The following is a 20950-nucleotide window of genomic DNA, read 5'->3' as shown; positions in this document are numbered from 1 at the left end:
TGATGATGATGATGATGATGCTTGGAAGTGCCTCTCGGAGCACCTGAAAGAGATTTCCTTGCTTGCTTCTTACAAGCAAGTGTTTCTTACAAGCTGAGACTGGGCCCACACCAGTCAGGTACCAGGCTCAACGCCAGCAGGAGAACGACGCACTGCCACCAAGGCCTAGTGAAACTGTCGGGTGGCGGTGCAGCCTCTGGGGGCAAAGGGGGAACAAGAGCAGAGTGGTGGAGGAACCAGGGCAGGAGGCAGGTGGGACTGACGGAGCTCTGCTCTGCAGTATCTTGAACTCCACGTCGGGATGAAAAGCCCAACGCGGAATCTCTCAAGTCCGCACTGGCAAAATAGCTAGCGCAGACTTGAGAAGCCTCATTGTGGGGCGTGGGGCTTTCCCTAAAGGGGATGAAAGGGGATGAGCCAAGAAGGCTCCCAGTGGCCTGCCAACACCCGCTGCTGCAGTAGTAGCTGCTTTGACACCACTGCTCCAACAGGCACCGAGGCTTGTGCTACAAGGCTGCAGTCCTACACACACTTGCCAGAAAGTAAGCCTGATTGAACTGAGTGAAGCTTACCTCTGAGTAGACATACATAGGATTGCACTGTAAGCAGGCCTAACTCAAACAATCACATATGCTTCCCATTTCCCCCCCCCCATCTCCCCCCTCAATATTTATACTGTAAGCCCCTCAGGGCTGGAACCTGTCTTTTCCATCTATGTAAAGTGCCAAGCATACTGATGGCACTATTTAAAGAAAACAACAACAGACACCCTTTCTTGCCAAAACTCCTGGTGGAAGGCATACTTCTGGACCCAGCCCTTTTCCCCAATGGATCCAATTTTGTAAGACATGGACAACTTATGAATACTATGCATTTTGTACACCTGCAGGACAATTACATCTTTAAATGCATATTTTGAAACGTATTAGCACACCAGCTGTTTGCATAGGAAGTATGTGGGGGGGAAAAAACTGGGGAAAATACATATTTAAAAATAGATTTTCAGTGATAGATTTTTAAAAAGTGGGGAGTTTAACAACAGCCATGGAAGAGAAATTTTAAAAACTGTAGAGTTTTCACAGAAAACTACAGGCATAACAGGGATACTCATCTATCCCCAAAAACAGGTGAGCCAGACCTTTGGTGGACATCTTATCAGGCCCAGCTTTTTGGCTTCTCTTATCATCCAGCTCGATGAAGAATTCTGAAGGACTGAAAGCTAGCTGCTCAAGACTGAATGCAATGCCGGTTTCTCCCAATACCAAACATATTATTTGAACATGGCTTTTTTTGACCAACACGGCTGCCTGTGTTCACTTACAATGTGTGTGTCTGCCAACAAGCAGTTGCTACACTCAGGTGTACGTTTTAAGATCTGTATCTCCTCCCACACAATCCTACCTGCTCAGCGTCTTGCTGAGCCTCTGTTCCTTTCCCCGCCACTTGCAGAAGTGTGACTCATGGGTAGAGGTGTTTCTTTCCGGCGAGTAAGCCAGAATTACAGCCTAAAGGCTAAGTCTTCTTGAACACAATGGGCTTACTTCTGAGTAAATAACATTTCACAACATCTTCTTGAACACAGTGGGTTTACTTCTGAGTAAATAACACCATTTCAAAACATCTCTACTCATGAGTGTGCAGGACGAGACCTTCCTGGGCATGACACTGAAACTTTGACTCAGCCCTAGGAGGGTCACCTCGCCTCCCTCCTGAACAGCAGTTAGGTGCCAGGTAAAAACAGGACCACATGGCAAGCAATGGAACAGTGACCCAAAGAAGAGCCCTGCTGGATCAGACCAAAGGCTCATCCAGCCTTGCAGCCTTTTTCCCCCTACAGCCAAACAGATGCCTCAGGGAAGCCCATGGACAGGGCATGAAGGCAAACAGGCCCCTGCTGTTCTCCAAGCAGCTGGTACTCAGTAACACCACCTCTGGTGTTACTCAGCCTTTGCCTGTGCTGGGCCTGGACGTTCCACCACTCTCGTCACACACCACTTCTGGCGTTTCCATTAGATATCCTGCTATCCCACAAGGGGATCTGTGGGAAATCCGATTTTAAAGACAGAAAACCGAGGGAAGGCACTTCATCACACAGGGAACAAATCGAAATGTAATCCCAGCTCTTTATATACAGCGGGCATGGAACATTTCTCTTTGCTTAACGTTTAAGCACTGTAGAGCAAGCTCGGCGAGGCTGTTACATCTCGTTTCAGAAAGCGTCTCACAGGAGCCCGAGGGTGTTTAATGAGAAGAAATCAGTCTTATGTACTCCTTGAATTTATAAAGCATTCTATCCATAGATGAAATACACACACCCAAGCTTATGCCTTCATGGGGCTGAGCCGGCTTGACTCTCACAAGAGCTTGGAAGAAGCAAGCTCTTAGCAGGAGAAAGCTGGATGAGGAACCCTACCAATACCTAAACTTAACATGAATACCCAACACCAGAAACCTTCAACAGGTGGGTCAGGACCCAAACAAAGTGGGTCACAGCCATGCTGCCACTGCCATTTGGTTTGGAGGTCCAGGGCTGCACAGTAGCCAGGGCTGGGGCTCTCGTCCCGATGCCTCTCTCCTTCCCCCAGATCAGCCCCTTTTCCTGGAGCCAAACACAGACAGCAGACCACTGACAACACAAGGACAGAGAGAGCATCCTCAAGAACATCCTCACAATCACATGGAGAATTTCCAAACATCTATGCTGGTGGCTGTAGCAAAGGACGGTTAGGGTAAAGCTCTAGTTAAAGTCAGACAACAGTGTATGAAAAGTTAACACAGAGCTCAGCATAGGCTACCAAGAGTGGCCACAGCAAGTGGCTTGCTCCAACAACTCCTGGTGGTGGGTTCACCACAAGGCGCCATCAATCAGAGAGACTGTCAGCAAGAAGAGGAGGAAAGGGGAAAGAGAAGGAAAGAGGGGATGAGAGGGAGGAATAAGATCAGCACAAAGCGACAGCAACTGTTACCCTGCACATGCCCAATCTTGTCTGATCTTGGAAGCTAAGCAGGGTCAGGCCTGGTTAGTACTTGGATGGGAGACCGCCTGGGAATACTGGGTGCTGTAGGCTTATACCATAGTCTTTCGAGACTGAAGGTTGCCAACCAGGGTGAAAGAAAAGAGAATGGGAGACTTGCAGGAAGGAGGAGAAAGAGCTAACGGAAGGTTTGTGGAGAGTGACAGAAAGGATGAAAGCGGAGAAGAAAATCATACTGGGGACAGAAAAAGGGGAAAGAAAACCTTGCAAGAGGGGGCATGCCCTAATCTTACATGTAGAAGGCATAAGATGCTTTTCAGGACGAGGACACAGAAGGAATAATCCACTGGAGGCCTGAGCCACAGAGGGGAGTCAGCCCTCTGAATGCCCCCAGATTGCCAGAACAATGGCACAAAGTCTGTGAATGTGTCTTTTAGGAGCACCCCCAGAGGCTGAGTGGACCCGATAGACTTGGGGGCAAAGGTGAGTCATCATGTCAGCTGAGGCCACTAGAACCCCCACCCGCCCCAGTGGGCTTGGGGAAGCAGAGCACCCACAGATGAAATACAAGACGCACCATATAGAGCAACATAAGCAGAAAAAATCAGGAATGGCATTACCAGGTTGATGAGACTATGAATGAATGAAGCAGAAAAGAATGTTAAAAATTTTAAATGTTTAAAAAGACCAGAGGACTGAGACAAAGAGGGAGTGGCTTGGTTAAGACCACCCAGTGAGTTCACAGCAGAGGCAAGATTCCTGTTTTGCAGCTTGCGAACTGTGCTACACCCATGCTCACCAGCTGATGTCACCCACCCCCACATGACACATAGAAAGCAAGTTATATTTATCCATCCAGCTCACTTGCTCCATTTGCTGGCACCAAGCATGACTCTGGACACACTGCCTTGAATTTTTCATGCTCAGATTGTCGACTTTATCAGCATATAGATGATTCTCCTGAAAGATCAGCACCTGCCAAATGCTTCCAAGGTTTGTGTCAGATGCCCAACATGGTAGGGAAGGAGATCTTAAACAGCCAACATGCATCATAATTGGTAATGAGTCGGCAGTATGGAAGCAGACAGCAGCCTTAATGACTCACAGCAGGTTACCAAAGACACAAAAAGACAGCCCTAATCAAATTGGCGGTCTCCATTAACCAAAGAGGGAGTGGGGAGGGGTCGTGTTTCATCTACTCCGATAGCAGCATGAGCCATTGGCCAAAGACACTCCCTATTTTTTGTTGCCTATCATTGACGTCCCAATGGTTGCCTTGACGGATGCTTTGTTAACGTTCTGCTTTTGCAGGTTGCTAGGGTTGTCATTCGTGAAGGTTCAGCTCCCTCCAAGGGGTCTCTAGGTGTCAAATTTCTAGGTGCATGGGCCCAGCTTGTCTCAACATATAAATGTATGTGCACGTGCACTAAGGCTCCATGCAATACATGGCCTCCCGTTTCACACACTGCTGACCCCAGAGAGTTTGAATTGTGATAGCAGGAGATATTGTCAGCCAATTACCGTTTCCCCCCCCCCAATACAATTGTGACCAAAGATCAACACCATATTGGTATTAAATGCTCCTTGCTGGAGCTCATCCCCTCCCCAAACTTCTGATCACATTCAGCAGCCATCCACTGGAACATAGACTAAAACATACCTATCACACAGGTTGGTCCTCAACTGGTGAAATTCACTGAATCCCCCAGGCTACGCTTGTGCGACCACTCCCACTTCTCCATTCGGCCATGACTTTACAATCAATCGTCGGCACACGAAAGGCCTGCTGAGAGTTTGGGAGACCTTCCCCCAGCTGTGGAAGTTTCCTTGCCTGGAACAATCAAACAAAAATGGCTACCTCAGTAAAATAATAATAATAATAATAATAATAATAATAATAATAATAATAATAATAATAATAATACAGGTATTTATATACCGCCTTTCTTGGTCTTTATTCAAGACTTTATTCAAGGTGGTTTACATAGGCAGGCTTATTTAAATCCCTGTAGGATTTTTACAATTGAAAGAAGGCTCTATCTTTCAAGAGCCACAACAATTCAGATGTTTCATTCTGATCTGGCCTCCATCCTGGCCTCCATCCTCCCACGCTCAGAGAAGATGGAATAGCTCGGCTTCAGCTTGTCAGCTGCTTCAAGGTCGCACGGTGCCGGTGGCCTCGAACTGGCGACCTTGTGGATGTTATCTTCAGGCAAATGGAGGCTCTACCCTCTAGACCAGACCTCCTGCCTGTTAAGACTCATTAGTGTTCAAAATGCAGTGTGGGGGTCATCTCCCCCACCCCAATACCTTTCTTCCTTTTTGGGAAGAGGATTTCCACTCACACAAAAGAAGCCAAGCCCTCTGGGTCAATGTTGTGATGCCAACACATGAGAGAAGACTGCCATTTCTGAACAAAAAACTGACTCCGAGGAGACTTCCATTTCACAGGGTAAATAGCCGAATGGGAGGCTTGAATCTGGATTGGGATCCTGATAGGGACAAAGGGGCTCAAGACCCCCTCAGCAACACCAAGGTTCCAATCCAGAACCAGGTTCTTCCCCCCCAGCTAGTACTTAACATAGGAAAAAAATGAATACAAAGAACCACATTATGTGGTTCACATAATGTTTGACCCCCCCCCCCCCACACACACACACATAATTTGCTCTTTAAACCATATTGGTCAATTTCTCACAAGTACAATTTCAAGGCTCTTGCTTAGCCAGTCTTTGTAGTCCAGGCAAAAGTTGAAGATTTCCAGCTTCAAACCTGTGCTATCTTTGCAGCACTAAAACGATTCATGGTAGCAACACCTTAATTGTCCCATAAAATTCTGTGAGAGATTTAAGAACTGCTATTAATACCTTCGTTTCACACAATGCCAGTAACAGGAGCATTTACACAGAGGTGTTGCTGGGGGGGGGGGTTTGCAGGCCATGCCAGTGATGCGTACAGGGGGTGACACCACCACTGGCCAAAATTGTTAAAATTGAGGTTTTTAGGAATAATACCATCATGTTACATATACATATACATATACATATACATATACATATACATATACATATATAATTCAATGTGTAATTTCATGCAGAATGCAAAAACCAACCATGTCGAAATATCTCTATTCTGTCAAAAGTTAGAACCAAAAACCAGCTGGGGTGGGGCAATGACGCATTGCCACCCCCATCACCAGGGCAGTGCTACACCCACTGCACGGGAGGAGGTCCATAATGAGGGTGAAGCCTCCTGCACTGGGTGATGTAAATCCTAGTGACACCACTGCATTTACATGACCTTCTGAGTGTGTAAAGTAAGTCACATGCATCATCTGGATGTAATCCTTGTAAAACAAGTACCATATTATTATCCCCGCATTACAGGGGGGATAGAAGGAAGATTGAGGTCAACAAGGAACAGCCCATCAAAGATCATTTATTTATTATTCTTATTTTTCATATTTTTGTACTGCCCTTCCTCCAAAGAGCTCAGGGCAGTTTACACAGCTGCTCCTCCCCTCCTTCTTGTTCTCACAACAACCCTGTGAGGTAGGTGAGGCTGAGAGAAAGTGACCGGCCCAGGGTCACCCAGGAAGCTTTGTGGCTGAGGGGGGATTTAAACCTGGATCATCCCTAGTTCATGGCAGAGGCATGATTTGAACTTGGTAAATCTTGACTCACAGGTCAGACTCTCAGCCACTACACCATACCAGCTCTCCTTCATATTTTTATATCCTCATGTCTTTTATCTGTGCCGTAACTTGCATTGCTCAACACCACCACTCTCTTCTCTCCTCCTTTTCTGTTCCCCTCCCCCGGTAGAGTACGGGGGGCACACACATGTGCAAAGTGGAGGCAGTAGCATCCAGTCCCAAGGGGTGAACCTGGCTAGTTGAACTGGCTGGCTAACAGAGGGTATGCCCCAGAGGAACATTCTCCATGGGGCTGCTTTCCTGCTTCCATTCTGCCCCGGTGGTATCAGTAGTGCAGACATACCACAGTTCCTTTTCCGCTTTGACAAAGTACAGCGTACCACACGAACATGTTGTCAAGCTAAACCAGGTTCTGTTTAGGGGAATAAATAAAGTGAGTGGGGAGGGGGGATTTCCCCCTAAGGGTACCCGAGTTTTAAATAAAAACATCTAATTGCCTTTCCATATTCATGAAGTAGGTTCCTGTCAAAATTACACCTGTCAGGGGAGGCGTCTGCTTTGTCTTCTTGCGAGGAAGATTGCTGTTCCCCATTATAGACAGTTTGTTTGTTTCAGCCTTGCTTTCAACATATTTTGAAAAATATACATATAATTTATGAAAAGCTCTATTGTTGCCATATGTTGCTCTCCATCTCTGTACAGGAAATGAGTAGCCTCTAATCTGTATAATTATAGCAAAGAGGAAAGAATAGTATAGTGGGGGTAATTATATTGAAACGGGGGAAATAAGGTAATTTCCCCCACCTGTAAAAAATGCAGCCGTTGTGACAAATTTGGGACTATATTTATTTTGGTTTATGTCGAGTGACACATAAAGATTTGGGCAATTTAAATACACCCTGATGCCATGTTTCCTTTGATGCAATCACAAGCAAGGATGCAACCCAGCCACAGCCAGACCCGAGAGCCAGCCATCAACTCCTCTTATAATCAACATCTACCCAAATTAGTCCTCTACAGAGCTCAAGGCCGATCAATGCTCTCTAAGGCCAAATCAATCGGAAGAAAGAAAATAGAATTATACCAAATGATGGATCTGTTAATGTGGGCAACATGCAGGGCTCTGAAGGCACTCCCACTGTGCTTCCCTGGGATCCGAAACATCCCTGCTTCCAATTTTGGTTCAAGACTTTTAAGTTTTCCGTGTGGGTGCGAAGGAACCTCCGGACATGTGGTGACCTACACAGAAAAGATCAGACACATGGAAGCAAATTAAACAGATATTATATTCCATAATGCTGCCTGGTTCTACGAAATATATCAAAGTGCCTTCTGCTAACCATCGGTTCGTCCAAGTCACCACAGCAGACACTGACTGCTGTTGGTCTCCAGAAATTCAGACAGGGGTCTTTTCCAGCCCTTGCCTGGAGATGCCAGAGGTAGGATACAGAATCTATTTGCGTGCAAAGTAAGTGCTTTGCCAGTGGGTTAGGGATGCTTCCAATAATATCAGAGGCTGCCTTGTATTCCGTCAGACTATTGAACCATACAGCCAGGATGACTTATACCAGGGTGGTCCATCTTTTAACAGCCGGGGGGGGGGGAGTACAAGACCCTGGTGACACACTCCCCAAGTGCACAGACGTGGAAGTAATTGGCAGTGTCATGATGACATCACTGCCAAGTTCTTCCTGGTTCTGAACCACCCAAGTCACTCAGCAGGGTCAGGTGGCTGGAGGTGGGTGCCTCCTTATCCTGTGGGCTCCCCAAGAGATCAAGGCCATCTCTATCAAAGTGCAGGGTCCCGGACAATATTTTTGGCACTGGAGATGGTGCTTAAACTATTCCCTTCCCTCCTTTTTATTGTACTGGCCTAGTGGATTTCTCAACATCTCCAGAAAGTGGGAAGCGAGCATGTTCAAATCCCACAGGTTCTGGCAGTCACTAGCAAGCGCCAGAATCACCACTTGAATTGACTCGAATTCGCTATTTCAAAACTGTCAGCTCCATTTAGCATGTTGCACAGCAATACGTGGACAAGATAAAAACAGCAATTGGGCCACTTGCATGCATGCCTTATGATGAGGTTCGCTTAACAATCCAAGACCCATTATTCCGAGCGATGGCAAGAACATGGATGATAAAGAAAAAAAGTCTCGCCCAAGTACCGCTCTTGGGTTCTCCTGTAAAGTCTCATGCAGAAAGCAGACAGTGAAATGACAGGTCCTCTCCAGGAATGCAGAGTCTAAGCTTCGTGCAGATTCAAAGATCAAGTTTTCTCAACAGGCTTGAGAAAAGCCAGCTCTCTTCTCTTCTCTCTCTCTCTCTCTCTCTCTAGCTATCAGCTGCCACCCTCTATCATGCTGCTGCTTTTCTTAGGGAATGGGGCTGTAGCTCAGTGGAAAAGCATCTCTTCTGCATGCAAGAGACCCTGGCAGTATCTCTAGAAACCCTGGGGAGCTGCTGCCAGTCCATTCAGATGATACTGAACATGGTTGACCAAGGGTTTTTGACTCAGGAAGACTCATGTTCACACTGGAAGGCTCTATGCCTGGCGCATACTCCCCATTTCCAGCCAACGAGGAATTCCCTCTTCTCCTTAAGCCCCTCTTTGAGATCCAGATCCTTTGCAACGCCATTGGTTATGCAGAGACAGGGATAGTTTCAGCAGCGAGTTCTGCAGAAGAACAAACATGCACTCTTCTCCTCCAGTTTTTTCCTCTCTGGTTTGCAGCAGAATGTGTCAGGTTTGCATAGTGCCGATTGCAACTGAAGCATGGACCAGCCAAAGCCCCCCCTCTCCAAACTCAGAGCAATTTCCCCAAGACTAACATCTTAAAAACTGAGCTAAACAGTGTTGATTTTCTTTTTGAATAATATAGATACGTGCAAGGCTCTTGAAAGACAGAGGGAGGGAGAAAAAGAGCAATCAGCGTTCAGTCTGGGGATTGCACGACTACCCTCTGGGGCAGAGTCGGCATCAGCAGCTGCCAGCCCCCAGCCAAATGCTGGTGTCCCACTACCACGGGGTGTCCCATCACTGACACTTGCCTAGTGGCCCTACAGGAAGACTTGCCCAGTCAGCAGCTCCCAGTCAGGGCTCCTCTCCCCTGAATGTGCTGGTGGGTGCAAGCTGCTTTTCACCACTGCTGCCACCAGTGGGAAACATAACAAAATTCTAGCCAGCAGGCACCATGTTTGCTGCCCTACAGGGCTACTTGGGACACTGTGGAAGAACAAGCATGGCAGGATTCTACGAGCTAGAATGCTGACTATCACACCCGCACCTGATTGCAGGTGGTTCGGAACAGTTTTAAATGTGCTCCATTGGTTCCCTGTGCATTTCTGAGCTTAACTCAAAGGAGAGCTGAGCTGGAAGCTCCTTAAAAAAAATTTTTTGTTTTGTTTTTATTTTTGCTGGAATTTGAACAGCCACAGCAGTGGCTGAATAAGATTTCCAGTAGGCAGGGAGCACAGCTATAGTCGTGTCCTGTGCAACTCCTTGCCACTTGTCAGGTCTAGGGAAATGAGAACAAATAATGCAACACAGTCAACATTAGTCCATTCAAGCAGTTACAAAACTCAACTTTGCTTGGCAGGGAACTTGTATTATTCTGGCAGTTTATTTTATTTTTAGTGTAGTGCAAAGACAAGCGAAGACCCGCATATTTTCTCTGTAACATCGTGCATTACACAGAAAAGTTTCACAGGTGGGGACTTGCAGGGTGTCTGTTAGGAGCCCCTGCAGGATGAGCCCACCCTACGGGAGCTGCTGTGCAATTCACAGCAGCAGACAAGGTCTGCCTTGAAAATTTACAGCTGTGCAGTGACTCTAGATTTTTGTAATTCCTGCCAGCACTCTCCTCTCCTTCACACACTTCCACTTCAGTTTCAAAGGCCTACATTTTTAAAAACAGTGGGCAGGAAGGCATTTTTAAAAACAGTAGGCTTCTGTACTGCAGCGAGTCATGGACTCTTCGCTCACAACAGGAGAGGAAACTGAACGCTTTCCACATGCGCTGCCTCCGACGCATCCTCGGCATCACCTGGCAGGACAAAGTTCCAAACAACACAGTCCTGGAATGAGCTGGAATCCCTAGCATGTATGCACTGCTGAAACAGAGACGCCTGCGTTGGCTCGGTCATGTCGTGAGAATGGATGATGGCCGGATCCCAAAGGATCTCCTCTATGGAGAACTCGTGCAAGGAAAGCGCCCTACAGGTAGACCACAGCTGCGATACAAGGACATCCGCAAGAGGGATCTGAAGGCCTTAGGAGTGGACCTCAACAAGTGGGAAACCCTGGCCTCTGAGCGGCCCGCTTGGAGGCAGGCTGTGCAGCATGGCCTTTCCCAGTTTGAAGAGACACTTGGCCAACAGTCTGAGGCAAAGAAGGAAGGCCCATAGCCAGGGAGACAGACCAGGGACAGACTGCACTTGCTCCCGGTGTGGAAGGGACTGTTACTCCCGAATCGGCCTTTTCAGCCACACTAGACGCTGTTCCAGAACCACCTTTCAGAGTGCGATACCAGAGTCTTTCGAGACTGAAGGTTGCCAACACACCGGGCAGGAAGGGAAAGGACAACAGCAGTGGCAGCACCATCAAGCAGCTTTGTTTGCTTAGTTGAGCACTCCTACTTGGAATGTTTGCACCTCCTGAAGTAAGCAGGGGTAGCCTGCAAGGAGGGGAATGTGGCATACTGGTGGCATAGCTAGAGGGGGTGCAAAGCACAAAGTTTTGCAGGGAGCTTCACCATGGCGTGCAAGCAGCCCCTCCCCTTTGGAGACATTCTGGGTGTGGAAGCAAAACAGAGGCATTCACCTCTGTTTAGCTTCCCCCCTCATAGCTCTGAAGGGCAGGGGCCACAAGCATGCTGCGGTGAGGTTCCCTGTAAAACATAGTGCTTTGCATCCCCTCTAGCTATGCCACTGGGTGCACCCCCATCTCAGGCTTTGAGAACCGCAGTGCAATGCTTGCCAAGAGGCCCATCATGAGAACCAGGTTCTTCTTTCTTTCTTAACACTTCCGGCTCCCAACTCTGACCCACCTCCTTACCAGATACCAACACTACCCTGCCAGACAGCCAGTTTGGAAAACACACACACACACACACACACACACACACACACACAAAACCTCAAGCAGCAGGAAGATCAGGCAGGCTAATCATACATGGCAGATAAATAATTAATCATCCATCTCCGTTTAATACCAGAAAAAACAAACAACACACAAACAATTGAAAAGTCAACACATTTAGGAATGCGCGCCCGCTGCGTACGGCCCCCTAGCCCCGCACACAATTTAAAATTTACAAAATGCCAGCCTTGCTAAATAATCAAACCGCTTCGGCTGCGTCTCAGAAATTGCCACCTGCGGCTAATGCTCCCATTTTAAATGCATCCCCGAGTCAATCTTTGCAAATTCCACATTAAATATTGATCAGCCCTAGAGAAGCCTGGATACGGTGCGCTTGGCATACGTGCAGCGGGTTCGGAAAGGAGCCGCTAAGCTGGGCAAGTCTGTTCACACGCCACCGGAAATGAGAATGGCGGCACTGGGGGAAAAACTGGATTGTGCCAAGTTAAAACAGGTGCCAGGTCAGGCTTGAAAACAGCCACTCACCTGGTCACTTGCGGCGTTAGTGTCACCTCTAGGTGACCACGCAGGGGAGACTTACAAAAGTAGGCTGTGCTTTTATTTGTAGGGCACAAACAAAAGAGAAGCCTGAGCAGCAAGGCTGTTTTGGAGGGGGGGATGGAGAAGCAGGCTCCGAGTGACTGCAGCAGGCTACAAGCACCCACAACAAGCCCCTTCCAGCCTTTTCTCAGAAACACTGGCAACCCACTCACTGTCCAGCCACACTTGGCATCGTCAAACAGCAAACACACACAAACAAGGAAGTTGTATTTTAAAAAGCAGCAACTCTCTTGCACTTCTGCACACAGAAGAAACTGGACACAGCCCGAGGATAGGCAAGGGAGTTTTGGCACTGAAAGAGAGTTGGATGAGGGCTCATCTGCAGAGAACTGCAGTAGCTATCACAGCCAAGAGCTACTACAGTCACCCATAGGCTTCCTGCTATTAAAAGATTCCTGTTCAGGGCTCTTGTTTGAAGCAAGGGAGGACAGGAGGCTCCGTAACTTTGGCACCATTATAATCTGGATGTGGGTACCAGAGAGCAGAGTTCAAATCCCTCTTGGCCATAAAACGCACCAGTAATTTGGTAAGGCCCCTCAAAAAAACTATTTGTTGTTTGCAGTGGTGTAGCTAGAGGGGGTGCAAAGCACTAAGTTTTGCAGGGAGCCAAACAGAAGCGTGCAAGGGACCCCTTCCCCTTAGAGCCATTCTGGGCAGGGGAGAAAAACATTTGCCTCTGTTTTACTCCCCTGCCCAGAATGGCTCTGAAGCGGAAGGGCCGCTCACACACTGCAGTGAAGCTCCCTGCAAAACTTAGTGCTTTGCACCCCCTCTAGCTACGCTACTGGTTGCTTGACCAATGAAATATTGATCCGGCATCCAAAACATTGACTTAGCAGAAAACATGCAAATGCCAAAAAATTCAAGTTAGTTAACTGTTATGAAACAATGGAATTAAATTTTAGAAATGATTGTTATCAAATATTTATCGCCAACAATGTTATGCAAATATTACATTTGCATAAGCCCCAGAAACCTGCTTTCATTTTCTGGGCTCAGTACAGGCACGTGACATGGATTATTGCTACAGATAGACAACTATCTAGCCTCCTTGATAGCATCATCTAACCAATGCCAATGTTTTTCTGCAGGGATTTACAGAATTCAGGGGATTTGAGCTAGATTTGTGTAGATAGGGCTCTCCCAAGGTTAAGACAAACATGAAAGGCCTTCTGCTGAGCTAGGTCCTTGGTCCATCTCACCCAGTGGAACAAGCACTGCAGCTCTCTCATGTTCCAGGCAAGGGTCTTTCCCAGCACTACCTGGAGATGCTGCCAGGAATTGAAACTGGCACCTTTTGCTGCAAGGCAGGTGCTCTCCAGAGTATCAGGTAAAGATCTGATCCTTGTATCTGCAGATGCCCAGAATTAAACCTGGAACCAAAACACATGAATGTAGGAAGTTGCCTTATCCTGAGATAGTTTAGTCATTTTGCTCAGCATTCTGTACACACAAGGGGTCATCAACATTAGGCCCACCAGCCAAAGTCATCCAGCCTACAGCCTTGAGACAGATGGTAGGAAGCAGCGATGGCACCAGGCCTCTGCAAGGTTGTCATTGCCTGTCCAGCATGCAGCAAACTGGGAGGAAGGATTAGCCCCACAGGCTAAGCTCTGATGATGTCATTGCCAAACATAGGGCCCCTAAGCTGGAAGAGGTTGCTGAATGACCCCTGGGCTACAAAGACCTGAAGCAGCAGTCCAGGATCTCAGGCAGGGTCTGTCCCAGCCCTGTCTGGAATATTGGTAAGAACTGAATCTAGAACCTTCTGTCCTGTCCTGTCCCTACTGGACTATGATAGACATGCCTACCCCATTCACTTATAAATTCTGGTAGAGCCAAATTCTTGCAGATCTGCTACAAATCACCCAAAGACCTACCAGTACCTCCTTGTCTAAGGTATGACCAGCGCTGCTCTAATCTTAGCTAGGACCAGCTCTTGCTCACTGTCCTCCTTGGGGCAGAGACCTGACCTCTTGTATTTCATAAAGCTCCATGCACACAGATGGCAGGACATAAATAAATAGGTATTTTAAAGGATTTTATGTCACTTTCCCTGCAAATCACAGGGCAAAGCAGCTTGCATCAAATCACCAAAAAAACTATCATCATAACACTTTAAACAAAGCGTTTTCTGATTCTGAGTTCCCATTCCCTTGAAATTGCTTTTATAAGACAATTGCTATGAGAATTACTCTAGAAATTGAATTCTTTTGGCCCTTCAGCTTTATAATCCCCACTTTCTTCTTTGTATCATTGAGCTTATCAGTGTCCCAGAGTGTTCTGGAAAAGATGAGGGCCTCAAAATTGAACAGCCATATTTCTCTTCCCCTCCCTCACTACTTATAAGAAAACATTTGAAAAATAATAATACTGTTTCCTATGTGGAATGGCCACCTGTGTGACTTAATAATTTAGTTAATTACAACAACATAAAGCTAAAATAAGAACATAAGGCATGAACTGGTCCTTGATCACAGCTTCCTATTTGCAAACTTTAACACTAGGGTACTAAGGTGAACCTACCACCCAATTTTTTTTTCTCCATATCAGAAACACCATATTTCCTGATCAAGACCTACCTTGCTTTTTCTCCCACAGCAGAAGCCTCCCTCACTATTTCATACAGCCACACAGCATCATCCTGCACTGAGATACATTCCCAAACAAGTGTCTGTAACTTTAAAGGGAAGGACCAAGCTGGAGTAAAGAGTTGTGCAGTTGCATTCAGTAAAAGTCTAAGAGTTTCAAAGCAACTAAAAATATCTGAGAAACCAATAACATCATATGGAACAGTCCATTTTTTGTCATAGAGCAAAACACAAGGTTGCAAACAGGTTGGTTCTGGGCTTCAGCATAAGAGCAGCTGCATCTCATAACCTTAAAGGCCAACAACCACACAATTTAAAGAAACCTAGGCCTGCAGCCAGAAGTGTTTGGGATAAAGACCTAAGAACATCACAGTAGGTAGATAACTTAAATACAGGTAATCTAATAGGGCAGAAGATCAATTGGAGATCTGATGGTAGATCCATGGGTGATTTGCTGTGGATCTGCTTCTGAATTTTGAAAGTTTAACAATAGCCAGAAAAACAGGAAACTAAACAATGGCTAGCTTTGTTCTAATTGCTTGGCTCTTGGCCTCAGTGTTCCTCACCTATGAAATGGGCTTGTTAATTGGCAGCCTTTGTGCAGCTCTGCTGGCCGGTTACAGTGCTTGGCATTTGAGGTCTGGCAAGTCAGAGGTAGGTCTGTAACTGTGTACACATAGGTATTTTTCATTTAATTATTTAAGGGATTTATATCCTGCCTTAGCCAAACTAATACCAAGGCAGCTCACAATACAGTTGTATTTTCATAATCAAAACAATTAAACAACACAATAATAAAACAGAGCAACAAAAACACTAATACACATTAGTATGTGTTGGTCACTCCAGTGTATGGCTCCTGTTGTGCAATCAGTTCTCAACAGGTGGGTTGTAACTTGACCTCAGGTGAGTCGTGGCAAGGCTGCTGCCACTATTTGTGTCTGAGGCGGAGGTTCGTTTTTCTAATAGCAAATAGGAGAATGTGCTGTTTCTGGCATGTGGCTCATTAAATAAATGACAAAATGGTGTCCAGTCACAGAGGAGTCATTGAAATCAAATGCATGGAGGCCTCCATGTTGTTACCATAATGCAGCAGTGCCCAAAGTTGCGACAGCTACATTCAAAAAATGTGATCCCTGTTCGGACCACAGCTTTCTGTTCTGCCCCCCGCGTGGCTCACTCTTCTGGTAGACCTGGGCACCAGGACACAATGGGTTGCCATATCTGTTGCCCGGCATCCCAGAAGGCTGCACAACAGGACTTCTTGTCAGACGCAACTACCCAGAGCACCATGGTGCCCAGGCCTTCCAGGAGAATGAGCCACACAGGAGCGGAACCAAAAGGTCCACTCTCTGCTTAGAAGGATTCTGCCAAACCCCAGATCCAGCCCTCAGGCTGGGGTTCAACTAGCCCTGCCATAATGTATGGAGACTGCCATGTTTCTTCCAGTAGAAATCAAATGCATGGAGGTGGCCATCTTTTAACAGCTTCGAGCTTGCAAATCAAATTGCTAGCATAGCGAGCACATTAGAATGTGCAAAACAAATGCAGTCTGGGTGTGCTGGAAGGTGAAAAAAGCTCTCCAGCACTTCTGGCACTAGAAGCTGAAAAACAAATGCAGCCTCAGACCTGCACAGTATCCTATATAAGGTGAATACTATAAGAGATTTCCAGAGATTACCGTCAGAGGGATTGTTAGCATAGCTGTGGAAAAACAACCTCAATGACAGTGGATCTGAGTTTTATATATACTTATATACAAGTGAATGTTGCTTAGTGATGTTCCGATCAGCATAGACCGCATACACTACAGTCCATCGCTGATCCCTGTTTCCCCAAACCAAAATCTCTGTAGCAAAGGGGAGCTGTACTCCCCTCACCTTTGGAGGCTTTTCTGAGCCCCTCAGAGACCGTGCACATCAGCCTGTTGCTTCTATGGGGCTCAGAATGGCTGATTCAGCCATTAAAAAAAGAACATCCTGCAACTTCCAGTTTCTGGAGGGAAACCGGAGGTGACGTTTTTACGCCTTATAAAGCATTCCGAGGCCTGGGGAAGCCTCCGTTTTGCTCTAGTGGCCTGGAATGGCTCCGAAGGAGAGAGGGAGGGGGCCACTTGCACACCATGGTGAAGTGCTGTGCAAAACTTAGTGCTCTGCACCCCCTCTAGCTACACTACTGAGCATAACCCTATGCATGCTTACTCAGAAGTAAGTCCCACTGTGTTCAGTGGAGCTTCTTCCTTAGAAAAATGTGTTTTGCAGCCTTACATTTAGTTTTAAATTACAGTGGAGAATTCATGGAAGGGGCCAGAAGTATTCCTGAACTGGAGTGGGATGGGGGTGGGCGGAAGGGAGCTGAGCAATGGAATTTTTAAAAAGTTTGAAATATTGGTTTTGATTTTGTTTTACAGTAAACCACTTTGAAAAAGTGTCTAAAGTTGAAAAGTAGTATATGAAGATAGTAAAAGAACATTTAAAGGCTTCTGTATTCTGCATGTAAATAATGTGTACAGAACTAGTTTCACCAGAATCCATTTCTGTTACAAAAACTGGGGCTCCCAAACATTATTTTCTTAAACTCCCAACTCATTTGAAGCTACAAACGGATTTAACGGTCAGAATATCAAGGGATGCTGGGAATTGTGATTCCATGAGGGTCAATTGAAATTCTCCATCTGAGAGCGCTAATTGTCTCATATGATGATATTTCCCATGATCTTTTAGGGGAGGGGGAGAACCATTACAACTTGATATCTCTAGCCCAGTGGTTCCCAAACTGTGGGTCATGTACCACTGGTGGGTCGTAATCTAATTTCTGGTGGCTCCCACACAGCCAATGAAAACAGTGTGATGGAAAGATCAGATAACTAACTGCTTCAAGCCATGAGGTTATTCAAAAACCATATAGCTGCTAATTGCCCTGCCAACAGCCCAGCTCCTGAAGTTTGTAAAATAGCCACTAATTGCTCTTCCAATAGCCCAGCTCCTGCAGCATTCAAGCATGTGTACAAATAAGGAGATAAAAGTTTGAGCATCTTTTTTCTGGTTATTATTACCTGTAAATAAATGAAAATATTATTTCTTTCTAGATCCCTTTTTTTTTTTAACAGTCTCATAAACCTATGGTTGGCAACCTTCAGTCTCGAAAGACTATGGTATAAGCCTACAGCACCCAGTATTCCCAGGTGGTCTCCCATCCAAGTACTTACCAGGCCTGACCCTGCTTAGCTTCCAAGATCAGACGAGATCGGTGGGACCCAATAGTGTGTCATTTAAAAAAGTGGGTCCCAGTGCTAAAAAGTTTGAGAACCACTGCTCTAGCCACATATCTGAGAAGACTGCATGTTGTTAAAAGCACTTTACAGAATAATATGTGAACCAACTTATTTAATATGCTTTCAGCTGATCTGATGTGTCTCAGGGGCTACATCTCAGCAACTGAACGAGATGTGGCTTGCCAACTTTTTCTGGCAGGCCTCCTGTGCTTTTCAATAGCTACTGTACAGTACTGTCTGAATGGCATTCAGCATTGCAGCTTTTTCAGCATGGAAATGCAGTGGTTGCAGAAGCTTATGCAGATATTTAAAAGCCCAGGAGCCTGGTAAGAAATAAAATAGCACCCAGTCAGCTTAGGAGCAGGTGGGTTGTCTCAGTGCTCAGATCTTATTTACTTTGAAAGGCCAGTTCCTTAAGGTCACTCAAACACACACACACACACACACACACACACACACACACACACACCCTCTAGCAGTAGCGTAGCCCGGTGCCAAGCTCAAAATGATGCCCCAGAAGGGATGTCACAACCAGAAGTGACATCACACGGGGGCTTTTAAAAAAGTGAAAATTGGGGAAAAACCTACCTCATCCTCCCAGAAACTCGCCTTGCACTGCTGCCATTCCCCAGTCAGTGGCATAGCTAATGCATCTACCTGCTACCTGGGGTCAAAGATTTTGTAGCCCCCCACCCACGACAAAATAAAATTTAATTAAGTAAATTAAAAGTGTTCCCCTTATTGGTTAGAGACACTGTGCTGGGCTGAAGAGGGACAGTTATTCTCCCCCTGCTAAATATAAGAGGAACACCACTTGAGAAAGTGCCTCTTAACCTAGTTAGCAGGGTAACTGTATTATGATACAAGGAAATGAGAGCTGACTCATATTAACACCTTATTGCAGTGGTTCTCACACACACAACTTTAGCACCAGGACCCACTGGGACAGAATGAGAATCTATCGGGACCCGCCGGAAGTGATGTCATGACCGGAAGTGACGTCATCAAGCAGGAAAATTTTTAACTATCCTAGGCTGCAATCCTACCCACACTTACCCAGGAGGAAGTTTCCTTTACTATCATTGTCAAAAGCATATACATAGTAGTTTGTTAAAAGTACAGGTTTATAACATTTCCCCAAATGCAGTCACATATCATGGTAGCACCGAGTCTAATATATTAAAAATAAAATATTGAAATGAATGGGGACCCACCTGAAATTGTCTCGCAACCCACCTAGTGGGTCCCGACCCACAGTTTGAGAAACGCTGCCTTATTGGTTCCATGCTGTATCATATAACATCTCATTGGCTCTCAGAAAAATCAGTCTCATAGGTCGGTTTTGAGTTAAGAAAATCCAGTTTCTGTTCCATAAGGCAGTTGTGTTTTCATTTTCTGGTTAATTGGCCATAACTTCTGATAGAATACAGATATTCCAATGAGGTTTGTTTCATTGCATTCTGCACTGCACAGGAGGGTCCACTATGATCTCTATGAGATCACTTGTGTGCCCACAATCTCCATGCAGTGGTGACAGCAGAACAACTGTCCATTGCCCACCCAAATAGGAGGCAGCTCACTGACTTTGCTGAGGCTCCCTAGAGCCTAAAGCCATCCCTGATTGGGGAATATATTTGTATGGAATTGAACAGAGAATCTTAGATTCAAGTTGCTGTCGCCCCAAAAACCTCTGGGGAAAAAACCTCGCCTAAAACAAGGCCACTAGAAAAATACTACTCTCCACTGTAGCTTCAGCCATTCAGCAAGGCTTCACCAGCTTTCTGCAGAGCCAGAGACGAAGGTCAGTGGAGTGAACTCCCTATACAGTGACATACTTTTGTGAGATGGAATCAATATCCATAAGATCAGCAGCAGCATTGCACGCTAGCAAGAGAAAGGACGGGGCGGGTGGGGGCAGCCTTGAAGGACAGAGAGAACCCAGGTAAAGGCAGTAGGCAGAAAACCTTTAGAGAGAAATCAGCATTATTTGACTAAAGAACAGGCGTCGCTATCCATTCCCTTGCCCAACATTCTATTTAATTGTCCTGCTTCTATCCAAATGAGAGCATCAGGGAAGGAGAAAGGAACAACACTGAGACATTTCTATTTCCAGCTAGGTGGTTGTTTTTTTTCTATCACATCAGTGGTTAGTATGGTTAAATGGTAGCAGCAGGGAAAGTCTGGTCAAAAATCTCTCTCTCTCTCTTTGAAACATGATGTCATACAGAACAGAACAGAGAACAAAAATACCGAAAAAAAGGTTGCAGGAACACAAGGCCTGACATGTTGTAATTTATGTACTTCCTATTTGATTTATTATAAGAGGCTACTGGTAAAAAAAATCCAAATGAGACATTACATGGGATGAACTCGACACATTTTCTCTCTTAAAAAGTAGCCACTGGGCCCTGATCCAAACCACTGCCTCTTGAATCTATTAGGCACTGAGAAAAAAAGCCAAGCGTGTAGCTAATTGTAGTGGGGCAGGGGTGGAATTTAAGTTGGGGAATTTTCACAGGGCAAAGAGTTGGACCCCTTAGTCCTGATCCAAATCCCCCTTTGCTGCAGTTACCTTTCAAGAGAAAGAATGTATGAGGAGTTTCAGTCACAGAAGTCCTACTTAATATTTGTTCAAAAAAATTCTGCCCCAGCCTTTCCCCACCCCATCAGGAGGTGCACGATTCAGCTTAGAGCACAAGCCTTTGCTTCTCTACTCAGAAGTAAGACCCTTTATCTTCAATGGGCCTGACTCCC

General features: G+C 46.0%; 1 pseudogene; it reads left to right on the top strand.

Annotated features, from left to right (window-relative positions):
• The first annotated feature begins 2948 nt into the window (after positions 1 to 2948).
• Positions 2949 to 3068, top strand: LOC136659720 (5S ribosomal RNA; annotated as a pseudogene).
• The last annotated feature ends 17882 nt before the right edge of the window (positions 3069 to 20950 follow it).

This window comes from Tiliqua scincoides, chromosome 8 (genome assembly GCF_035046505.1).
Source record: "Tiliqua scincoides isolate rTilSci1 chromosome 8, rTilSci1.hap2, whole genome shotgun sequence".
In the NCBI taxonomy this organism is placed as follows: Eukaryota; Metazoa; Chordata; class Lepidosauria; order Squamata; family Scincidae; genus Tiliqua; species Tiliqua scincoides.
The sequence above is the reverse complement of the archived record's forward strand: the minus strand, read 5'-3'. Positions and strand labels throughout refer to the sequence as shown.